Source organism: Sitophilus oryzae, unplaced genomic scaffold (assembly GCF_002938485.1).
Source record: "Sitophilus oryzae breed Bouriz unplaced genomic scaffold, Soryzae_2.0 scaffold_1184_pilon_pilon, whole genome shotgun sequence".
Taxonomy (NCBI): Eukaryota; Metazoa; Arthropoda; class Insecta; order Coleoptera; family Curculionidae; genus Sitophilus; species Sitophilus oryzae.
The window spans coordinates 2,185,668-2,210,836 of NW_022145820.1; the positions used below are offsets into that span (position 1 = coordinate 2,185,668).

Here is a 25,169-nt window from a genome sequence, read left to right on the forward strand (position 1 = left end):
AAAGTCGCCCGCAAAGGGATTTGGAAATGTTTAGAAACAAACAAAATCCTTCTCACAAACAATAATTATAATATTATATAAAAAGATGAGAATTTTTGGTAATTATGAAACACTTGAAAAATAATGGCATTTATGAAGTCACAGTAGAGGAAAAGTACTTGGGAGCATTAATTAACCCTAGGTTTATAGAAAATATTTTTTTAGCATATGAGACTTGTCAAGGTAATATGTCTTGTTTTTAATCAGTAATAGAAAATAACCAAATATAGAACTTACAAAATCTAGCACTAAAAAATCCAAATCAACTACATTATTTTTAATCCCTCTAAGAAAATACACTTGATCATTTTTTTTATCATTGACGTAGCTATTTGTGTTATCTTTTTATAACTGTAGACAACTCCGATAAAAGTACCCAAAGTAAAGCATAACACAAAGTAAATACGATTATTTTGTTTAGTATTTTATTGTTAACCTTCCACAAGAAAGTATAGTTTAAAACTGGTTAAACTATCTTTTGGTGGTGATTTCAAAATGATTGCTTTCTATTCTAGACCATTATTTTATTAGCTACGCTTTTGGAGACATCTAATCTAAGATCTTGTAAATAGTTGAAGGATTTGTTGATAGCGAAATAAACTAGATCAAAACACTTTTCTTTTAATATCCACTGGACCCGCCTTTTGATAACCATGTTAGCATATCATCAGTAGATAGTTCGTTGTCATCGGTTGTCATGTTGATAAATCATCTGCTGATAAGGCTAACATGGTTAGGTTTGGTGTATTGTGGTGAACTATTGGCTTATTTTTCTGTTGGAGCATCAATTGTTTGAAACAATTTATATCGTACAGAGCACAGTTGACACAATAAATCGGCTAAACACAATAAATCAGCTTAAAAGAATACTATTTAGCAACTAGTTTATGTACCCAGCTTAGTTTTGACTTTGACACGCCAGCTAACCCAGATTTTTGTGACAAGTTAATCACACCATAATTAAAAATCATACAAAAATGTAAACTCAAAAACGAAACTTTTATTTACCTCAATTAAGAACACTCTAAACTCAAGTTGAATTGAATTGGATAGATAATTTCAGATACTTTGTATATGTTTCTAACTGTATTTGCCATTTGCTACGGCATAACACGTGTTTTAGTTTTACGGTCATTCTAAAAGAGTATTTCTTACAAGCCCAATAAAACTAAAACGTTTTCAGAGAAAGCGCCTTAAATTGGATGGATTCTCAAACCGTCCTAGTCTCATTGTTGCTTCTAAGTGCAGTCTATATCTTTGTAATAGCTTTATTGTAGACGGTCCTTCCGGGATTTCGCCATTAAAACAGGCTAAATATTTGTTGTTGATTTTAAAATTTTTAAGTAACTTGATATTTCGATCTACTAACAACGGACTTATATAAACATTGTTACTAAAGAAATCACATCAAATGGAACATTTTTACTACCAAAGTTGAGTTCCAAAATTTTACATTTCTTTCAGAAGATTAGAATATCTTTATGTTTTTTTTTTGTTTTTTATTTTTTATTATTTGTTCATTTTTCTATTTTTCAGCGGTTATCTTTTTTGTTTTTGCTGCTGACGACGAGGAAAGTCATACCCCTGACCTCTGTAAAGCGTTTTTTTAGTTTCAAGCAGGGCGAGAAGGTTTAAATTAAGATTGAAATCGTGAAATATATGTTTTAATTTGCATGATATTGTACTGGAATATGAAATGTGATTCTTACTCTCTAGCTTTAAGAAAATAATTATATTTTTGTATCGTAGATGTTGTCGATTTATTGCCAAACTGAGCTCATTAGGTCTCTGGAGACCCTACATAATTAAAGGCACTTACGAAGTACGCTACACACACCAAACGAATAAACCGAAATAATGAATCATCTGTACGCGCTAAGCGGTTCGAAGTAAAATAAAACGCTAAAAAAAGAAACTACCACCGCTAGTATCGCTGTCGACTTAAAGAAGTATATTTAAACGGTTCTCGGAAAGAAAACAACTCCCTACAAAATAAACTAACCGACTTAAACCAATATACATAAAGTAGAAGCGATGCTCTCTATGCAACTTAATTGCCGTAGATAACGTTTAAACGCGCCGAGCTTTAACGGCTTATCGGTTTTTAACTGGAGGACGAAGTGTTAATCCGATGGTAAAAGTGGATTTTTTGTTTGCCGAGCGCACGAATTTATCGACCAATGGTCGTGCAGTTAATGAAATGTTAGATAAATTGTTTCCATAATCAGAACAACTTATTAGTTATTTAAATATCATTCTATATAACAAAATCTTTGGTTGGTTGTTAACTCAAAATTAGAGAACTCAGCCTGAATACAAGTGTAACAATGCCAAAAGACTATACAAGGGATTCATGTTAGCTCTGCCACGTTGGAACCCGCTTTAAAGTAAACCTTTCGTTTTGTAGCTTATTTTCAACTACAAATTAGGCAATTGATTTTAGTAGAAATAAAAAAAGATTGAGAAGAAATAAAGTTTTTAACCTATCCTCGCTGTTAAAGTATCATTTAATCTACCCTTGTGGTTAAAGTATAATATATATAATAGTTATATATATAAAATAAGCAAAAACAATGGAATCCGAAATTCTTATAGTTTTAAGTATAGTAAAATTTGGAAATTAAGAAAGTTTGACATAATGTCTTTAATTGTATATATTTTAAACTACAAACGATGCAACTGATGGTGATATCTGTCAGGGTCTGTTGGACAGGACATGTGTCCGGGATAACAGATGGACGGTGGACAACGAGACTTGTGGATGGAGACCAAGGCACAAGGCCTATAGAGCAGAGGATGACGACCTTCTAGCCATTGGACAGATTATAGTAAGAGTGTGGCTGGAAACTGGATTCAAGTGGCACGAAAGAAATGGCTAGAGTTGAGGGAGGCTTTTGTTCAGCAGTGGACGGAATAAGCTAAATGATGATAATTATGATGAAATGATGCAATTGATTGTAACGAATTCAATTTTTTTGTAGTACTAATAATTAGCCAGGAAAAGTAAGCAATTGAGCGCAATCTAATAAAGAAAAAAGTTATCGTTGTGACAAAAGACTAAAGAACTTCGAAATTGTTTGTAGTTTTATGTAACAACAGAAAAAACCAATGAAGGTGTCTTGGAATTAATGAACTAAGTAGAATTTGGAAATCAACATAGTTTGACATAATGTCTTTAGATGTATATAAACTACAAACGATGCAATTGATTGCAGTAAATTCAATTTTTTTGTAGTACTAATAATTAGTCAGAAAAAGTTAACAATTGAGTGCAATATAGTAAAGAGAAAAGTTATTGTTATGGTCAAACACCAGGGGTGTTTGCATCAGTCGACTATAATTATATAGCAGGCATAAGCAGTTTTCTTCGCAGTCATTGGCAGTCGCTTCGCAGTAAAATGATACTTTGGCACTACATGTAAATTTTTTAATCAAGTGACACACCCCTCGGTGAAACATTATCTTTTTTAACAAAGTTTGATGTAAGATGATTAATAAATAATGGTTTCTGTAATTAAATTTACTATCAAAATTTTAAATCTTTTAATCTACCAATTTATGTTATGGAAGATCGTAATCTCGTAACTCCATTAACGATATTCCGAAATATCATAAACAGCCTGTATCGTTTGTGTTGTTACAGCAAACAGATTAGGCCCCAAAATAAATAAATATACACGACACAATTTGTTTTTCTTTCTAGTGCGTGGTTTAGAAAATGGCAACCGTTCTGCCGATCGCGGCCGTTTGAATCGCGACAACGCTCTGCTCATTAATTCATTCATTATCTATTTTTAATGGACATTTTACTACCGCCTATAATAAATATTGATAAAGCTGTGGCGGTAGTTGATTAATTAGGAATTTGTTGGTCAGTGTATAAATAAGTTGCGAGAGGTGATAAAAGCACGCTTTACAATTAAATTCGATTTATAGCTGAATGATTGTAAAAAATATCTTCTCTTATAACCAGTTGTTATGGAATGGGAATCCTCCAACAGTCTAAGACATTTAAAGAAATTGTTCAGTATTTATAACCGAGAAAAATCAATTATTTTCCTCGATTTAAATAACAATTATTTATTCTAAAGATTGTCACAATGAACACCTCAGTAAATTGAAGCTAAGAATCAACGGTGAATGATGATTCTATAGGGTAAATGGGGAAATATCAGAACACCTTATCACTGAATGCGCCAAGACGACAACCATTCGTGCCATAAACTTTGATACGACTGATATCGGGGATGGAGAACTAAGCTCTGTAATATCGTCTCAGATACTGGCTTTTGCCAAAGCCCTGAGACTAAATGATGATTTATAATAACTTTCCCCATCCCATACAATCTACAATCTAAAAACCAGTTGTTAAGAAACATCCTAGTATTATAGGGCTCATTTTCAATTTATTCATAAGAGAAATAATTGGACTAACTTAATATAAAATACATGACTATAACAAAACGGATTTTCCTATTTTACTATTAAACAATTCGTGCTTTTTTTAAATATTAAACAACATTGCTTCTATAAAGAGCAATTGCAATTAAATTTACATTAAAGAAAAATACCTATATATTACTCCTTACTAGTTCTCCTTACTACTCTAACCTCACAGTTTAACAATGAATAAGAACTAGGAAAACTAATATAAAAGTAGACACTCGTGGCAGATAAACAGAAACGTTATATGCCAAACATGATTAATAAGATACTGAGTACTCGGATTTACAAGACAGAATCAATATTTTGGTCTATGCTAGCTACTATCTACTGATACAATTTCAATATATTAACTCAGATTGTGGAAATTGTAAGCATTTCAATGGAAAGACTGATTCAATTTGATCCAATTTCGATTCCATTACTGAAGGAGTTCTTCAGCTGAATGAATGGTCTGTGTGCGAACAATATTAATATGGAAGAAGACACTTGTAGAGAAAATAAACAAAAATGTTGTATTCCAAACGTGATTAATAATTTAGCTAAGTACTTCTATTTAAAAGACAGAATCACTGCCTCGTCTCCAATATGAGCTGAGAATGTAGATGAGTGGGGGGGGGGGTTTAATCACCGCGACCTTACAGATATTATTGAGTCCCTCTTTCTTGAGTTATAACTCATTATTCAGTCCCAGGGCTTTGACAAAAGCAAGTAATTAAGACGGCTTTACAAAGGGTAGTTTGCCATCTCCTATATCAGTCGTACCCGAGGTCGTACCAAAGTTTGTGGCACAAAAGTTGTCGTCTAGTGATATAGTATCAGTATATTAACTCAGATAAGTAGTGGAAATTTTAAGCATTTCGATAGAAAGACTGATTCAATTTGATTCAATTTTAATTTCATTACTGAAGGAGTTAGTGGTAGTTTGCCATCTCCCTATATCAGTCCTTTATCAGTCGTACCAAAGTTTGTGGCACGAATAGTTATCGTCTAACGATATATCAGTATATTAACTCAGATAGTGAAAATTTTAAGGATTTCAATAGAAAGACTGATTTAATTTGATCCAATTTCAATTTCATTACTGAAGGAGTTAGTAGCCAAGTACTCGTATTTAATAGAATCAATATTTTGTTCAACATCTACCATCCGTTAGTATAATAACAATATATTAGCTCAGATTGAAATGGTAAGCACTTGAATAAAACCATTAATTCAATTTGTAGTTTGTTGTTACTTAATCAGTACACTTAATACACGGTTCATGGAATGTAGCTTTTTCATTTTCACCACTAATTTAATCAATAGGCACTTGCATATTTACATCCTAACACTTAAGCCATTCTATTCTCCAATTTTGATACTTAATTTACTTCATTATATAATTTAACAGTAAAACATTAATTGCTAAATATGACATATGACGTCTGTTTGCATATTACAGTTCGAGAATAAATATGTCAATATTTTATTGATAGTATGAAATTAATTAAAAAATCAGGTAGTAATTGTTAATTTTGAAGTTTAACTTGATATAATGTCATTTTAACAGAACGCAACGGTTTCTTGTAGACGTACCTATATATGTTTTAAAAAAGTAAAGTGTTCTCGAATAATTGAATTTAAATATTTTAAATAGTTTTTTTCTTTATTCTTTGTATTTTTTTGCTTCCGACGACGGCAAGAGAAAAACTTTCCGAAACGTTAAGCATTTTTTTCTTTGTTAGGCAAATTTGTATAATTGTAAACATAACTTCTGACAAGCAGTGTCCGTTTAGGTTTAAGGCGGAAGTGTTTACAAAAAATAACTATATTATTTTGTAGATTTTCTTGCAGTGCAGTGGCGAAATACCCATGAAGGATTTTTTGGAGAGATCAAATTAATAATTGTTACATTAAAAAATATTGTTTTAAAGAATTAGAAGAAATTATTATCAAAATGCTAGAATCTAGTGTAAATTATCTACGGAAACCAGATTCCATCTGGAACCGAGATAAATAAGTAAAGAAATTTATCTCGGAATTTATTAATACTTTATGGCGTACTAAATCCGACAAATGACATTTGAGATTTCATTATAGAAAGATGAAATAGTGAACAGCAAAAAAAATCTCTCCAAAAAACCTTAAAATATAAATTGGAAATTAAAATTGAATTCTAAAATATGATCCGTTGTTATAATTTATAGAATTTTATAAAAGGAACGAAACACAAAATCAAACAAGTAAAAACAAAATGCGATTTGTATCATCGAATTTCACTCAATTTCAACTCTCGAAATTTTTCTGTGACAAACACATCCAAAAAAAGAGATGCATCAGTCTCATTTATGGTCTATAATTAACACCAAAGCCTATAAATAATTCTCCCATAGCCCAGCCATAACATAAAGCTATTGTATAATAAATTTTAAATGCCGGAATTTTAAAATAGAAAGTATTAATAACCTACTTAGTCCGAAAACGCGACGATCAGACTCCGCGACCCGAAAAATAACGTGAGATTTTTTTCTCGGCTTCATGTCGGCGTGGGCGATAGAATGGACCCTCTATTGATTCCTGAGTAAAAATACATGTATTTCGGATTGAATCGGAGTCAGCACGCTACGGAGAAATCTCCCCTACGAATATAGTCGAATTTTATTAAATAAAAATTGTCGAAGTTTAAATTGGCCAGCTTGAAATGACTTGCGATATTTGACAAAATATGGTTTAGTGAGAGTCCTTTCTTCAGGTGCCTGGTTACTTGTAGATATTGAATAGCATAATCGAGATCGTAATATTAACACTATTAATAGCTGCTCGAAATAATTCTGTCAGTGTCGTATAGCAGCGATTTTTTAACAAAGAAATTATTCTTCCTTTTCTTCTTGTTCCAAATAGTTTCCCAATCAACGCAAAACATTTTTGCACATTAACTGCAGGATAACTGCATTTTAGTTTCTTCCTCATCCTAGTCTCTCACACGTCATTATTTTACTCCCGGCAAAATAATTATTGATTATTATTATAACTGATCCGAATAACTTGTACTGTACTTTGTGATAAGCAGATTTCAAAGTTATAAATAAAAACACTAATTAACTTTATATCGCTTTTATTAAACTTGTGTCTGCAGCTTCGTAACACTGTCACATTTTCAAACAACAATGTTGTTTGTACTTTAAATATAACTAATATTAAGCGAACAAAGCTTCTGAGCAAGAATGTGCCATAGTAGAAAAGTATAATTTTCAATTATTATTGCCAATCTCACCTTTTAAGTAATGCGATAATGAATAGAATATTAATTGCTACATAAATTTGATTTACAATAGTACTAAATTAACATATTTTACACGTTTATCTAATGGTAGATATTAAAAAAGTGTTTGTTCAATCCGATAAGTGTCACAGGTGCGCGTGTTATGAGACATAATTAGCTACCACGCTTTAATTACATGAACGAAGTTAACTTTTTTAAGTAGTTAAAATATAGAATACTTCAAAAAATGATTGAAATATAACATTCAAATTATGTGATGAAATAGTAAATCATAGATTATTTGGAGATTGCAAACAAAAATTTCTAAAATTACTTTTGAATTTGACGATAACAATCAGAAGAATATATTATATCTAATTTAATATTAATTTACTGTCTAAGTTACCATATAGATGTCTAAATACTTACTAAGTAAATAATAAACAAATAATAGTTGTTCATTTATCCTTAGATAGTTAACTTCGATCGGCAAAATAAACTCAGGATTTAAACTTCTTTCTTAACAGTATTTGGTGAGCTAAAAGCTCTATAGAGAACTCTTGACCGATTTTCTTAAATTTCTACTATCCGCTACAACCGTAAACAGTTCTTTTATAAGATTGAGCTTTCGTGTAAAAGAACGATTTCTTCCTATGTTACGATAGGTAACATATTAATATTATAGGTAACATTGACGGCCAAGAATATCACTCAGTTAAAAATTCGGATGTAAAATAAGAGTTTTAATAAATAAATAATTAATAAATAATATTTAATTAATAAATAAAAAAAATTCAAAAACTGCTTCTTGACGACAATGAGATTCAATCTAATTACTATAATTAAATTCCAAATTGGAAAGTAACTTGAGTTCGAAATGTCATTTAGAATTTTTTTTCACCAGTATAGCATTACTCGGATATATCCCCTAGGAGATGCAAGACCTTGTCGTTGGTGGGGAAGCTCCTGGTCAAGTGCTGGGGGGAATCCCCTCTAGCACTTGGCTTGGTCTAAGAAGCATCTCACTCATCGTCTTGTCCCTGACTGTAGTGTCGTGGCCAGGGAATTGCACCAAGACATATAACGATACCGGGCGGGGCTACGGACAGCCTCAACCTTGGGGCACCCCACTGTATTTTACCCCTTACTTCTACATGCGGGGCTCTGTAGAAGTGGACCGACTGTCCCTAGCGACTCATGAAACACTATGAAATCTGGTAATAAAAACATCATCGGTGAAACTGTGGGAAAACCCCCTAGCAACACTGGGAACAGTAACAATGAAAGTTCCAAGGGGCCAAACCCAAAGAGAACTACAGGAGAGGTGGCTGACACTTGCGTGAGACCATCCTCCGCAAGTGGCATACAAGCTACCACCTCCTCCAAGGGTCGGGAGCCTACCTCCTACCTCTAAACCCAACAGGCGACACAAGCTACCGTTTCGTCTACCCGGCCTGGGTCGTAGCTCCTCGACTGTGAGGGACACAGGTCTCCGTAGGAAGTCCTAGGACTGTATGATGAGTTATAACTCAAGAAAGGGGGACACAATAGATCTCTAAGGTCGCAGAGATTAACCCCCCTCCCACTTATTCTATTCTATTCTATTACTCGGATATGCCATAAAAACATACAATGAATGATCTAATTTCAAACTAATTTTTGAATGTTTCAATGAAAAAAAAATGATTGAAACCTAAATAGGTTGGTAATTGAAGGAACAGTTTTTTCCAATCGTATCCATATGCATATACTATTATATATTGCATGACTTCAGTAGTTCATAGTTCCTATTTATTAACTATGAACTATTAATACATTAATAGTTCATAAGTAATTTCATAAGTATTTAACAGATTTACTTCAACAATTTAATTATTCTTCAGTTCATGGGTTCTTCACAACTAAATTACAGATATTTCATGTATTGAAGCAGATACAACAGCAGCCTTTTTGGCACTTCATATTCATGCTTGAATAGATGCTTATCATAGATATTCATTATGTTTCAGATAGGTATACTACTTCTTACTTTTCATCTAAACCCTATAAATCCACCTAAAATAGTTGGAATATCATTGTCGTATACTCTCCATAAGATGGTCAAAAATTGCATCTAGATAATATAGATCTAACGTGTCTTCTCGACGTTATTCCATACCCAATCAAAGGCTCATGGTTTGGTTCTACTACTATTCTATATTAAATATGCCAATGGAATGAATGGAATCTTTGGAATGGTAGAATCTACGTCGATGGCAAAGAGCCTTTACTCAGATACATATCTCATTTGCGCACAATCTCCTTGAGGTATCCCAAAAGTCGACACCCAAAAAAGCTCTGCCGACACTCAAACTTATCCGATCAACGGTTTTCTAAGCCATGCAATGCTATACATCTATATACAACTATCAGCCTAGGTTGTGCGTTGTATACAACTTATACACAAGCGTTTGAATACATCAGCTCTACCTATATGAAAATCGAGATGCAAATATAACAAAAGATAATTGTCAATTGTTCTTCCTCAGTAATGAGATGTTTGCAATATTGACATTTAATTTAAACAGAAGATTAAATTAGAATTAATAATATGACATTGCTCAGTAATTATATTTAAGTGTTCTTAAAGATACCGTCTCAATTTTATTTATTTTTTCCTGTTTCCATTAGTTCCAATGTTAATGTGCTCTGTTAAATGAAATCTTCTCTGTTGGTGGAAAAATCTACATTGACTTCGATGCATATCTCAGGTGAGTATCATGGTAAAGACTAATAGAACCACATATAAATAATATTTCATTTTGCTTAATAATAAACATTTAGAATAAATTAAAAAAGTAATACTAAACAAAAATCGAAATCACGTGGTAAACAACTAATTATTTCAAACGCCCACGATGAACATGACCTATAAATTACATTCTAGGTTTTAACAAACATTTTAATAGTTTCCGGTAACAATAAATATCTAATTACGTGACCATTCTCAAAATAATTTCGAAACAAACATACACCACGAACCCAAAATATAATTTTAGCATAAATATTCTCTTTCTTCACATAATCCAAACGTAAACACACAAAATATATATCAATACGCAGTACGTTCTAAACTTATGATATGATTCCCTCAAGGGTCCTTCAACCTGGGGGTCCACCAAAACCAATAGAAAAAATTTCCAATAAAAATTTTTGAAAGTTGTCTATGAAAAAAAAAAGGTTGAGAACCTCTGCTCTATCTCTAAACTTATCCGAACAACGTTTTTGAAACTATGATACTGAACGAGTTGATATGATATTAAGTGTTGCTAAAGATGCGGTTATAATTCTAACTTCGTGATTAGCAATTCTAATTAGTTCAGATGTTACTTGTGGTTAGTTAATTAAAATCTTCTTTCTTGATGGTGAAAAATAATTTGCTCCGATGTATAGCTTAATTGCTTATGGTAAACAACAATATTAATAACCACATACATATTAGACCATATCATATTTAATATATTTTAACTAATACGCATTTAGAGTATACTATTTAAAAATACAAAATACAACTCGAAACAAAAATCCGCAACACCTCGTAAACTACAAACCAGTTCAAACCTACACAACAAACAGCTCAAATTACCATTTAGGAGATAGTAAACATTGATATTTTCCGGAGAACGATAAAAATTTAATTACATGTTCATTTTGAAGATAATTTCGAAATAAACACACATTACGAATCAAAAAATAACGTCTTAGCATATTCTCCTTGGGATAATTCAAAAGTAAAGACCCAAGAAAAACACTGCGTACGCTCTAAACTTATCCGATCAACGATTTTGGGAGCCACGCTGCTCTAGAAATCTAGAGGTATACGAGTACTCTCGGCCTTGGTTGTAAACAGCTTCAACAAAAAACTGGTCTGTTTCAGTACAAAAGCTGGTCTGTTTCAGTACCTCAGTTGTATATGAAAATATACCAAGAGAGGATTGCAAATTTTTCTTCCTCAATAATGGGATGTTTCCAATATTGGAATTTAATTTAGATAGAAGATTAAATTGGAAGTTAGAACACATTCTCATTGGGACAATCCAAAAATCGACACCCTAAAAGTCACTACGTGCGCTCTAAACTTATCAAATCAACGATTTTGGGAGCCACGCTGCTCTATATTATATCTAGAGGAAATTTAGTTTGGATAGAAGATTAAATTGGATCACAATTTTGTACGCGTTGTTACTAATTATGGCATCACTCAGTAATGATATGTATCTGCAGATATAGATACCTTCTTAATTTTAACACCTTGCATATAATTTTCCTTAGTTCGAATGTTTATTGTGGTCTCTTAAATAAAATCTTCTTTGTTGGTGGAAAACACTACATTTACTTCGATACCTACGAATCTCTAGTTTTGTATGTAAAGAATAATAGAACCACAGATTGAAAAATAGAATTCTAAAGAAACAACCAAATCACGTGGTAAACATCGAACTGTTTAAAACGCATCACAACTAAAATTACCTTCTAGGTTATTGTAAACACTTCGATATTTTCCGCCCAGCAATAAATATCTAATTACATGATCATTCTCGCAATAATTCCGAAACAAACACACACACCGAACCAAAAATATCGTCCTAGCACATTCTCCTTGGGATAATCCAAAGGTAAACACACAAAAGAACACCGCGTACGCTCTAAACTTATCCGAACAACGTTTTTGCGAGCCACGCGGCTCTATATACGACTCTCGGCCTTGGCCGTAAACAACTAAAACACAAACTGGTCTCTGTCTGAGCCACAGACGAAACGACAACACAACGTGGCGTGGATTGAGTGCTGCAACGCGCGATACAACTCCCTACGCGGTCGGGCTACGACTGACGGACCGAGCGTCGACTAGGGGGAAAGAAAGAGAGAGAGAACCGGTCGTATCGAAAAGCAATTTGTGAATTGTACAAGTCGGAGTAGGCGAGAGAGCGAGGGTCTACCCCCAAGGGGGAGCGGCGGTGGCGGGGCGCTGGGAGGAGGAGGGAACCCGAACGTAATCCCGTAATTGTGCTCATTATTACGAGTGTTGCGCGGAGAGACGTGTGTTCCTCGGGGAGGGATGGGAGGGGTACGGCGAGGGGGACGAATATGATCGGCGGGCGGCACGTTGTGTTTTAGTTTGTGGAAAAGATGGTGGTTTTATTAGTAAAAACAATTATCAAACTTTTAGATATAGACACATGGGAGGCGAGAAGTTAATCACCGCGACTTTTATAAATCTATTGTGTCCCCATTTCTTGAGTTATAACTCTGGTGAGTTATAACTCTGTGGTAATCCGATATGTTAAAATTATTTTCCTATTGACATATCGGTTTTTGTTTTAGTACCACTGAACTGATCATACAGTTTCACGGCTTTGACAAAAGCCGGTATCTGAGACGGTTTTACAGAGGTTTGTTCTTTAACAGTCGTAGAGTCGTACCAAAGTTTATGGCACGAATGGTTGTCGTCTCGGAGCACTCAGTGATGAGGTGTTCTGGTGTTCCGCAATTTTCCCCACAGAATCTGTATTTGTCGTTGTTTCTTAGCTTCAATCCACTGAGGTGTTCATTGAGAAGACAGTGTCCTGTTAAAAACCCCGTAAAAATTCGATTGTTCTAGGATAATCTTTGATTTTTTTCGAACCCTCTTTCTCAGTTAAAAATAACATTAAATTCATTAACAAAATTAAAAATATAACATTGAATAAAGGTGAAATTTTGGTCTCCTTTGATGTATTTTCGTTGTTCCCAAATGTTCAAATTCCACATACTTTAGGTTACTTGAAGGAATTACTGAACGCAAATGATCTCGACTACAAAACTGTGATTGAATATATTGAGCTTACAATGCTTACATCGTTATGTATGAAACAAAATTGGTTTCAATTTAATAACAACTTTTTTGTACAGCGGGAAGGTACAGCATTGGGTAATCCATTGTCTCCATTTTTGGCTAATTTATTCATGAGCAGGTTTGAAGTGGAGGCTAAGAATCAGTTTGAGTATTTCCCAAGAGTTTAGGTATGTGGATGATATTTTTGCTGTTTTTGACACACATTCAGATACCATAGATAATTTTATTTCTAAGTTAAATAATCGTTTTCTTTCCATTAAATTTACACATGAAATTGAGAACGACAGATTACCATTTCTAGATTTATTAGTTATTAGAAATACCAATAATTGCCTGGAATTTGATGTCTATAGGAAAAATACCACTACACACAGATATATTCCTAATGATTCATATCATAATGTTGAACTTAAAATGGCTAGTTTAAATTTCTTAGTTCATAGATTACTTAGTTTTCCACTTACCAACGAAAGATATGAAATAGAAAGATATTACATTATGATTGTAGCTGAGTGTAATGGATATTCTCCTTCATAGTTGATAAAATAATTAGAAAACGTAGGTATAGGTTCATGATTTCTGACTATTTTACGTTTCTAAAAATTAAGAATAAACTGCGTAGTCAAAGGTTCCAGTCGCCAGAAGATGCAGTCAGTGCCTTCAAAAACACTATTTTGAAGGTACCAACAAGCAGTAGAATAACTGCTTTCAGAAGTGGTTCCAACGGATGCAAACATGCCTTTCTGTTTGTGGAAAATGCTTCGAAAAACAATAGTGTTTAAAAGTTATCTGCTTTTTTTTTCTACCTCTATATGCAAAATAAAAGACAACAATCGTATCACTATAAAAAAGTCAATTCTAATTCAAAATTTTAGTTATACAGTGTTACGAAAACCACTGAACAATTTAAGAAGTGTTAACGACTCAATATGATGAGAATGTTGTGTTAAACTCAAATATGTCTTTGTTGATTTCTGTACTTTTTCTACGCAGATATGGCCATTTGAATAAACTCGTTCTTTAAACTATGTTTGTATTGAATAACAACCTTTGAACGGATATTTAATGTGTACAATTAGCTAAAATGCAAACCAAGATCTCTATGCACTATTATCTTAATAAATTGCGAGAAGGTGTAAGCAAATTCGCAGTAATGGAGTTTTGCTGTATTAACAAATACAAATACGTGTTAACGCTTACGACAGGACTTTTATTATAGTTTAGATTTATTTTAAGTGGTTATAACCATGGAATCGATAGATATAACTATAAATGCAGAAACATGTTTATATATTATTGGCGCTCATAATCTACTATATTACTCCTTTTTTGATATAAGCAAATTGAATACCTACATACTTTAGTCAATTCAGTTACATTAACTCTTGTAGTATTCTATGATTTATGTAGTAATATATTATTAGTTTTTTTTTTCAAAATATGCAGCCTCATTAACAGCATGAAACGACGTCTACAGAGACTTATAGCAGCCGGGGATACAGTACAAAGTATTAGAGTATTTTTATGTTTTTGTAAGTTTTTTGTTTGTTTGTACACTTAGTTGTTACAGTTGATTTTTTTTAATATCCTTAGTTCTGTTAGTGTTACTACTATCTATTAAAACCAAGCCTGTATCGTTACTTTTTAACGTTTTTTAAATTTTAATATAAAGTTCTAATCAGTGTCGATATGACATTACGACAGTAGTCACCAAAGCCACCTCGTCATATTCAAAAATAACATTATAAAGTAATGATAGTTGAAAAAATTGCAAATTGTTGGTGGCAAGTTCATTTCGCTCTTAAAAATTAACCAAGGCATGTGTTGACATCAGTCAAAAAATAAAATGCTCGGGAGATATAGTTCTGGCCGAAAAAGAACGTTTTAAGAAAAGTTACTCACGAAATTATTGCACAGCGTGTTTTAAAGTTATGGTAAAAACAGTCCCCCAATTAACCCTGAATAATAAGCCAAATACTAAAGTTTATAAAAAACTGTGTTGATGTGTTAAAGTTGATAGATTTATATACAGTTTGCTAAAAAAAGGCTAAAAGTAAAAAAAAAATATAACACTTTAAACTTGACGAAAAAATCCTCCGTTGCGTTTTTTTGCATCTGAGTATAGTTTTATATTGCTTTTTTTTAATAGTTTTCCGGCAATATATGGATAAAAATACCCTAAACATTTTTTGGATACTAATTTCTCAGAAGTTTTTTTATTTCCCACATATCAGTTGAGCTAAAATACATAAATATATTCAACCCGACACAAGGTATATGATATTTTCATGTGATCTGAAGCATAAAAATTTAGCAAAGTAGAAAGAATTCCAAAAGGAAAATTAACTATATCGAGAACATGACAAAGCACTTAAAATAGAAGACCACATTAATCACTCAGTATATTGGTACAGTAAATTAGATTTGCTCATTAACATGGGTATCCAAATATGGATGTTGTGTGTATACTGTTCATTAATTTTAGTTCTGGTTTCATGTTTCGATATATTTGGCGTCTTATGCTTTTAACTCGCTGTATAAATTTCAAAGATATTGAAGATAATTTTTTAACTATAAAATTGTTAAATGGCAAGAAAAAACTTTTTGGCCGTTACAGAACCGGGCTTCGGTAACAATAAGTAAAAAAAAATTTTTTTGTTACGTGAGAAAGTCCTTTGATACTTTCAGCAGTCGAAATCAAACTCTTCTTAATAAGTAATGATGCAATTTCTTATCGTTCTTGCTTCTTTTCTCTTTTGAAGTTCCTGTAGTATTTATTATGTTAATTTTTTATAGATATGTGCAGTTTTAATTCAATATTTTTTTAGGGCTTTTATTTCAAATTGAGTTAAGTTGGTTTATGTTGTTTGATGTGAAATTTAAGTTACCTATTTTAGAATTTAGAATAAGTGGGAGGGGGGTTAATCTCTGCGACCTTAGAGATCTATTGTGTCCCCCTTTCTTGAGTTATAACTCATCATACAGTCCCAGGACTTCCTACGGAGACCCGTGTCCTTCACAGTCGAGGAGCTACGACCCAGGCCGGGTATTAGACGAAACGGTAGCTTGTGTCGCCTGTTGGGTTTAGAGGTAGGAGGTAGGCTCCCGACCCTTGGAGGAGGTTGTAACTTGTATGCCACTTGCGAAGGATTGTCTCACGCAAGTGTCAGCCACCTTTCCTGTAGTTCTCTTTGGGTTTGGCCCCTTGGAACTTTCATTGTTACTGTTCCCAGTGTTGCTAGGGGGTTTCCCCACAGCTTCACCGGTGATGTTTTTATTACCAGATCTCATAGTGTTTCCATGAGTCGCTAGGGAGAGTCGGTCCACTTCTACAGAGCCCCGCATGTAGAAGTATAGGTGTATTTTATTACTCCTTTTCCCCAGAAGATGGTAGGTCTGAGGGTTGTATAAGGTTATACCGCCTATACTCGGACGTCAGAGCCTCGTTTGTGTAAACAGGGTGCACCACGTGAAGGTGAGGTTGACTTTTGGGTAAGCTAGGCTATATGTATCGCTTCAATACCCCTTGCACCCGCTTGCACCCGCTTGCACAATACCCCTTGCATCGCATCTCCTAGGGGAAGTAAGTTACCTATACTTTTTTCTTTACTTGTCTTCATGTGTGTGTGTTCATGTTAATTTTTTCATGACTGATTACTGAGTAATTTTATATTATTTTCATTAAAAATCTCTATTTTTTTTATCTATTTTACTTTGAAAAACCAACCCTTGCTTTCTGATTGATGAACTGCACCACCATTGAACAAAAATTAGTAGAAAAAAACGGGAAATTCTCGGTTCCGAAAAACAGCTCCGGAGCCGAAAACCCTAATACACATAGAGCAATATACTAAAATTAGAACGAAACTATAGCGAACAAAATTAATTTTTTTTCTATTCTAAAAATCTCAATTTTTATATAAAAATTAAAATCTCAATTTTTTATCTATTTTACTTTGAAAAACCAACCCTTGCTTTCTGATTGATGAACTGCACCACCATTGAACAAAAATTAGTAGAAAAGAACGGGAAATTCTCGGTTCCGAAAAACAGCTCCGGAGCCGAAAACCCTAATACACATAGAGCAATATACTAAAATTAGAACGAAACTATAGCGAACAAAATTAATTTGAATACTGTTCGAAATCGGTCGGAAAAAAGAGAACAACAATGCCACCTAGCGGAAAAAATACTGAATATTTCACCGGGGCCCTGAGCAAACACTGCCAAAACAAACGGTTGAAATCGAGCGGGGGGTCATTCATTATTCAGAAATGATACAATGCTAATGAAAAAAACGTTTAGCCAAAAACCGCCTTTCTCATTGTTTTCCGTACAGTTTTTTTCGTGTCGCGCGGCAATTTGTCTAATGAATAAATCTACTAAATTATTTTTAAATTATTAATTAGTGACCGGAAAAAAAGTACGTGTGGTAGCGGGTAGAAAGAAAAGCACGCACAAAACAGGGATGGTTTCAACATTGTGGCACAAAACGACAGAGTGATCAACAATTTTTATGCATGCTTAATTTAAACTTATAATCTATCTATTTTCAGGCCAAATTTGACTTTCTACAACAATTTTGTATCCAAGCTATTGTAATAGTTTTAATTCTATTAAAATTGTTTTTATATTTATCACCGGACTTTTCTGACTGTGTTTTTTGTAAGACTTTAGCTTGGGCCTGAGGACGGGATGTAGTAATTGTGAAACATGAAGCCCCCTTATTTATTTGTTCACTCATTAGAATATATTTATGAATAAATTAGTGACTTAACTAACATACGAAGACTATTTAACATAAATATTAAGTAAGATTTTATTCTATTTGTCTAAACCACCTACCTAATTAATGAGAAGTATGCGCCAGTACTGTATGGAAAATGAAGTAAACCTGCAAGAAAGAGAGAAGGAGAGTCAAGAGAGTCATTATTTTAGTTCAACTGTCACTCTCATGAATTGTATTATCGTATAGACACACTTATGTAAATTGTAAAATAATAGAAATAACTTTAGTGTTATTTCACTCTTTTGGAAATATCATTAGAAAAACACAATATATAAAATTTCTTTGAACAGAATTTCTAAATTATTATTAAAAACTATATGGCAAGAAAATTGCTGTAGTGATTTTGTACTGCTACAAAAATATATTCATTACTATAAAATAGAGGTTATTAAATTGTAAAATAGAAATTGTGTACAAAATTTAATTTGGTGCAAATAAAAAATAACTATGTATGTATTATAATATGAAACAAATATAATCCGACTCTGAATTTGTTTCGACAGGGCTGTATAAACATTATAGCCATACCACACGCAATTCACGCGCCTCACGCACAAGAATAAGACATCATTGCGAGTACGTACTTGTTCTTCGATCGTTAATTAGGCACGTATGAATCTCACAGGGACCGTATTGTATGTTAAGTTACGTTCAGATAAGATATTGAATAAACCTACTGGTATCAAGATGATCTACATTCTAGTATGGGAACTTTACACATTCGTATGAGTAGTTAATATTATAAAAAGAGAGAGCTTTGTAGCTTATACTTTTGAAAAGGTAGACACTAAAATAAAAACTTACATATTAGAATATAATTTTGTGTGTGTAATAATCTACTGAGAAATATAATTTAATTTCAGAAATTAGCTTACGCTCAATTTGTAAATAATAGTTTAATATTAATCATCTGGTGATGATGCTATTATGTTTAGTAAAACGCACGTCCAGTGTTAGAAGTAAAGTGTTTTGGTGTATTATGGTGAATTAGTGTTTCATTTTGCTCCTGAAATACCAAAGGTTCCAACCTCAACTGTATTAGAAATAATTGTAGAAGATAGAGATATGTATAAAATTGTTTAGCAATTCATTTAACATATTACATATTTATTTATCACATTGTTAACTATTGTTGGCTATGCGGGCCCAAGTTATTACTGCTAATTTCCTAATATCATGGTCCCATCTCAGGTTCGGTCTCTTAATTCCTCTTGGGTACCATGCTGTAATTTTTGTAGTCCATCTGTTGTCCTTCATTCTTGCCAGATGTCCTGCCCACTGTCACTTGGTGGGTTGACTGTTAGTTGCATTATTTAGTTTATAATATTCATTCTATTTTTATTTCTTCCCACTTTGATTGTATTAGTAGGTTTTATTTCAAATACTAGTATCTGTATTTTATTCAAATAATTTAATAATTCACCACTGAACATTTTCATTGGAATTATTTCTTTTAAAAATTAGTACATTAAATTAAATACGAACATTTGAATTGTAATAAGTTGTTTATCCAGAGAACAAAAATAAATCAATTCTATACAAAAATAAGATCAATATTCATTGTGTTAATGTTCTAAATTCTTTCATTATTAAATTTTATTTGTCAATATTTTTTTTACACTATATCTAAAATGTATTAAAAAAAAAATGAAGAGGTGAGAATATAGAGTGGAATGCGTAAGTTGTTTTTGCCTCTTCTCGTTTTATAGGCTCTTGTGTTAAAGGAAATGGTACGAAACAGGATTGGAAAGAGTTATAGAAGATATTTACATGAATGTTATGTTTGGTATTTGTGATAGAATTGAAACATGTGTTTGCAATTTAAATATGAAGCGAAACGGCTATATTATGCGGTTATATCGATAATATTGATATAAAATAAAATGGATTATAGCTGTTCGGAGAAATTGCATTTATTAATAAAATTCATATGAATTACAGCAACCGGTTAATTAATGTTTCATCGATAAAATACTGACGCACGTTTTCTAAACAAAGATAACGTCATTACAGAATAATTATTTTACTATTAATAATAAGCATTTCTAATTGATAGTGTAATTGCAAAGCACAGAAATGCCATTAATTAAAACTGGTATACGCATATTATTTTTATTAATCATAAATAATAGCTTAATTGGAAATTTGAGAAAGAACTGGATAAAGGATTGTTATCTAATGTTAGTCATTAAGGGCAAAGGTCAAAGAGACATAAATATATGATATGATTTTTTTTAAGTTCTTAATATCATCAGCATCATTATCATCATCTTCAGATTATTTAACCATTTCCAATTATGGTGTAGCCTCCGTCACATATTTAGATACTCTCTTTGTAGTTGGGCCAATTGGTTGACTATTTTTCGCTATGCGGGCCCAAGTAATTCCTAATATCGTGGTTCCACCTCAGGTTTGGTCTTATTCTAGCTTTCTTAAATCCCCGTGGGTACCATGCTGTAATTTTTGTGGTTTATCTGTTGACCGTCCTTCTTGCCAGGTGTCCTGGACATTGTCGCTTGCGGGATTTCATTCTGCGATCACACTCATTACGTGAGTCTTTTGTCGTATCCACTCTATTCTGTTACGGTCTATCTTGGTTCAGTCTTCTTCTAGGTCTCTTAAGTGTCCAGGTTTCATTAGATACATGGATATCCAGATGGAAGCTACTGGAGCCAGTGGAGCCCGTCCTCTGCGGTCGCAAAGGCGTATTGTGATTAACACTGATTAACACTGTATTCACATTATTCACATATATCTAATGATAGTATGGTGGTATTATAAAGTTTTATGATGTTACAAAATTTATATCATCATTAATGACATTTAGAATAAGGAGGAGAAATAACTACGCGTGAAAAAGTTTCTCATATAAAATTTGTTTTTGTGGCAAACTCTGCAACCCCTAGGCCGAGAAAGACGAATCTTAAAGGCGTCTATGTGAAGAGTATTCTATAAATATCAATATGTTTGCTTCATTCAATTACACTGAAAAAAGAACAGTACAAAAAAACTTTAGTTGGAAAATTGACCTATTGAATCCTGAAACTATTTAGAACTATCGTAAAATTTTGAAGAAAATTACTTTTATTTACAATCACATATGAAATACTGACATTACTGACTTTTAAAAAATTTGAAAGTGTCAAATTATCTACATTTCTTCCCTCTTCCATTTTCCTCACCCCCATTTCCGTCACCCATTTCCCTGACTCGATTTTTCTTATTTCTCGCTCATTTAATGAAGCAAAATATTCTTGTAATATCTTTATTAAATACTTATCTAACATCAACAAAAATAAACAAGAAGATTAACAATAATAATTGAAGATTTTTATACATTTATTTGTTGAAATTAATGGTCAAAATTGACTTATTGTACGCGTTAATCGGTATTGTTAAGGGGCCATGCCGCCTTGATGATGTGTTTCACTCACTGCTGCAAAAACTTAACTCCTGACAGGTCTTCTAATGTCAACGCAAGAATGTAAAGAGTTTAAATTGCTACAGGAAGACGGTGGCAATGATGTCTTTGAAGATATCATATTTGCGGTTTTAGTTTGGTTGGCTACAGATGCATCCACATAACCCTCAGCCACAGCACTGGATTTCCATCCCCCTAGACGCTTCAGTTGCCAAAAAGCTAGCAAGTTTGAACGGAAATTTAGATATAGAATTGTATCCAAAAGGTTGATTTCGAGCTTTACCTAATCGATATTGATCAAAATATCTCTCATTTTCAATATCTTTTCGCAACTGTATAAATTCTTTCACATTTTCTATCCAATTTGTGTTAGTTATCATAAATGATCTGCTCTTATAAGTTTTTATATCGGAAATTTCTATGCAAATTTTGTTTTCTAAAATATCAATATGCGTAGTTTTCATCTTCAATAGCTCATCACTTCCACATGCCGCAGACACACCTACTATAAGCGCAACCTAAAACAATGAAAAGAAATATTTAAAAAGAGAAAAAGAAAACATTTAAAAAAAACCTTACTTTAATAGGAAGGAATTCTTGATGTGCTTTCGTGAGAAAATCCTCCAAGTTTTGCCTGGTAAAAATGCTAGACTTCTTTGAGTTAAAGCTTACATTCTGGCGTTTTAAAAACGGGACAAGTTTGTGATATTTTGATATGTCAGTCTTTTCCCTTAATTCTAGCATTGTCCGTATCATGCTGTATGTAGCCGAAAGAGTAGATGGCTTTTTCTGCCTTGCCATGTCGCTAAAGTATGCCATCAAGACTGTCTCCGAAGCAATATTCTTAGCATCTCTGTCGGCACAACATTTTTCGTATACTTTCAATGCTATTTCATATCGCCCCCTACTTTTCTCTGGAAGTAAACTGGCTTCTGCTCTTTTTGCAGCTTCTGTAAGTTCTGGCGGAGTACCAATATTGAAGTAGTCTTGATTATCAGAACTTTCCGACAACATTCTGGCTTTCTATGTTATATGAATTCGAAAGAGCGAACAAGAAATTCAAAACTGTCACTTAGTTGTTTGTTTTGCTGTTGAAGGTTTGCGCCATAACAACCACTGGTACCGGTAACTATAGATATGGAAATGCCAAAACAGAAACGACAAATTTTCGCATATTTTTTTTCAAAATAAAATACTGTCCCTATTTTTTAATTAATGATGTTGTTGTAAATAAAATAGTATACAAACCTCGGAGGAATGTTTTCATTATTGTCTCGAAATTTAGTTAATCTCTCGACAGTAATGAAACACTTCCCTCCTTGGTATTGTTGCGGGCCGGTGTGGACTCGACCTAACCTCACAATATGGCCCGCCCTCGGATGACCTTAACATCGCATAGACACCGTAATGATTCATTCGTTCGAGAAGAATCGAGTCCCACTGGAATGGACGAGTACATACGAGAACATTCGAAAACCTTCTCTACGCACCTAACGATCTATGGACAATTCTAGAGTTCTTTACCTGCCGGTATAAAAGCCGGCGGCCGTGGCCTACAGGGGGCAGTTATAAATATACCAGTGCAGCATCCGTACAGTTCTAACGGCACTGTAACAGAATTACCATTGTTACGAGGATATAGCGTTTCAAGGGCCCGGCGTCGCTGCTTGTTCTTTCTCTTTTTTTCTTTTTCGCCTCTCGCCAAACAAAAACTCCGGCCGAATTATATTTTTCCGGAATGATTAAGTACTCGAAAACATTTTTACCGGCTAATTTGAAATGCCGATGCGCGCGGCACGGCATGGTTTCTTGCCGCGGCGGTTTTAATTGCCAGTGTATATTCCTCTGATTGCTAATCCAATTATGTCGAGAGGCAGAATCAGTTCCCTCTCTATTTTTTGTTTCTTTTTCTTTTACATTACAATTTTTTGCCTGGTACAATTTAGTTTATAGCTTTTGAGGAATTAACTTTTTCACTCAATAATATTACATTTATAGTATTGATTAGTGATATTATATTTCGGAATAATAATATTTGACATTAACAGAATTAGGGGTTAGCAAGAAACTGACCAAGATGATAAAATTGACACTCCAAGAGACAGTAAATGAAGTCAAAGAAAACAAGAAAACTACGGAAAAATTTATAATCAGGGACGGATTAAGACAGGGGGATCCACTATCTCTAGTACTGTTTAGTGTAGTATTAGAAAAAGTCATAAAAGATGCGGGAATCAACAGAGAGGGCCTTCTGTATAGAAAAAGACACCAATGGTTAGCCTTTGCCGATGATTTGGTTATCTTAGAAAGAGATCGGAAAAAGCTGATATCGGTGACCAAAAGACTAGAAAATCAAGGGCAAAAAGAAGGCTTAGTGTTTAATGAGAAGAAAACGAAATTTATGGAGTGGTCATATAGGGATTTTGAGAAGGGAAGATGTCTACAACTGGACTCTGAGAGAGGTAAACGATACAAGTTTGAGGAAGTAGATACATTCACATATCTAGGAGCCGTATTTCTAAGGAATCCAAATGTAATTCAAGAAATGATGGCAAGAATAATGGCAGGAAATAGATGGGTCAGCGCACTACAGAAAATTATTAAGAGTAAGAACATTTCTAGAAGTTTAAAAATTAGAATGTACCAAACAATGACACGACCAATAGTGCTGTATGCATGTGCAACGTGGACGTTCAATGCAACGGAAAGTTCGAGGCTTGAGATTTGGGAAAGGAAAATACCGAGGAAAATTTTTGGAGGAAAGAAGATAGACAACATATGGACCAGAAGAACAAATGAAGAATTAAAGCAACTATATGGGCACCGAGTATAACGGGAGTAGCAAGAGCACAAAGACTGAGATGGCTGGGACCATAGACTTAGAATAAAATATAGACTGAGCATCTCATTCATAAATAGCTGGAAGATGCGGACAGACAACGTCTTGTTATTGTTGTGTTATTGTTTTTGGCTCTAACGAGTGCGACACGAGCGATAGATAGGCTGTCTCCGTCGTAACGGTCGTTTCCTGACGGCTCTGCCGCCCAACGCAACACTGTCTTTTTGTTTCTTCAGTGCACCTGCACTCTCCGTATCATAGGCGGGTATTTTTTAATTTTAATGAAGCTATAATTCAATTAAAATATATCGTATTTAAACTTTTTTATATTATAAAGATTTAGGATAAAGAAAATAGTTTAATATAAAGCAAAGTTTAGGACTTAGAAAAAAAATACGTCTTAGAGTCTAAAAACGATAAAAATAATAAAGTACGTGTTATAGAAGAAATTTTAATAATCGAAATTATTTAATTTTTGAAATTGATGATAAATTATTAATTTAATAAAATATTAATTTT

General features: G+C 33.2%; 1 protein-coding gene across 2 annotated transcripts in view; it reads right to left on the minus strand.

Annotated features, from left to right (window-relative positions):
• LOC115891525 (LIM domain only protein 3) overlaps positions 1-12,641 on the minus strand; it is a 147,285-nt gene extending 134,644 nt beyond the window's left edge. The window contains exon 1 of one of the 2 annotated variants that reach the window (XM_030912009.1): positions 12,236-12,641. The gene's annotated coding sequence lies outside the window, so the exon portion shown is untranslated. The remainder of the gene's footprint in view (positions 1-12,235) is intronic. The other variant, XM_030912010.1, reaches the window with a different exon arrangement.
• Between the last annotated feature and the right edge of the window lie 12,528 nt (positions 12,642-25,169).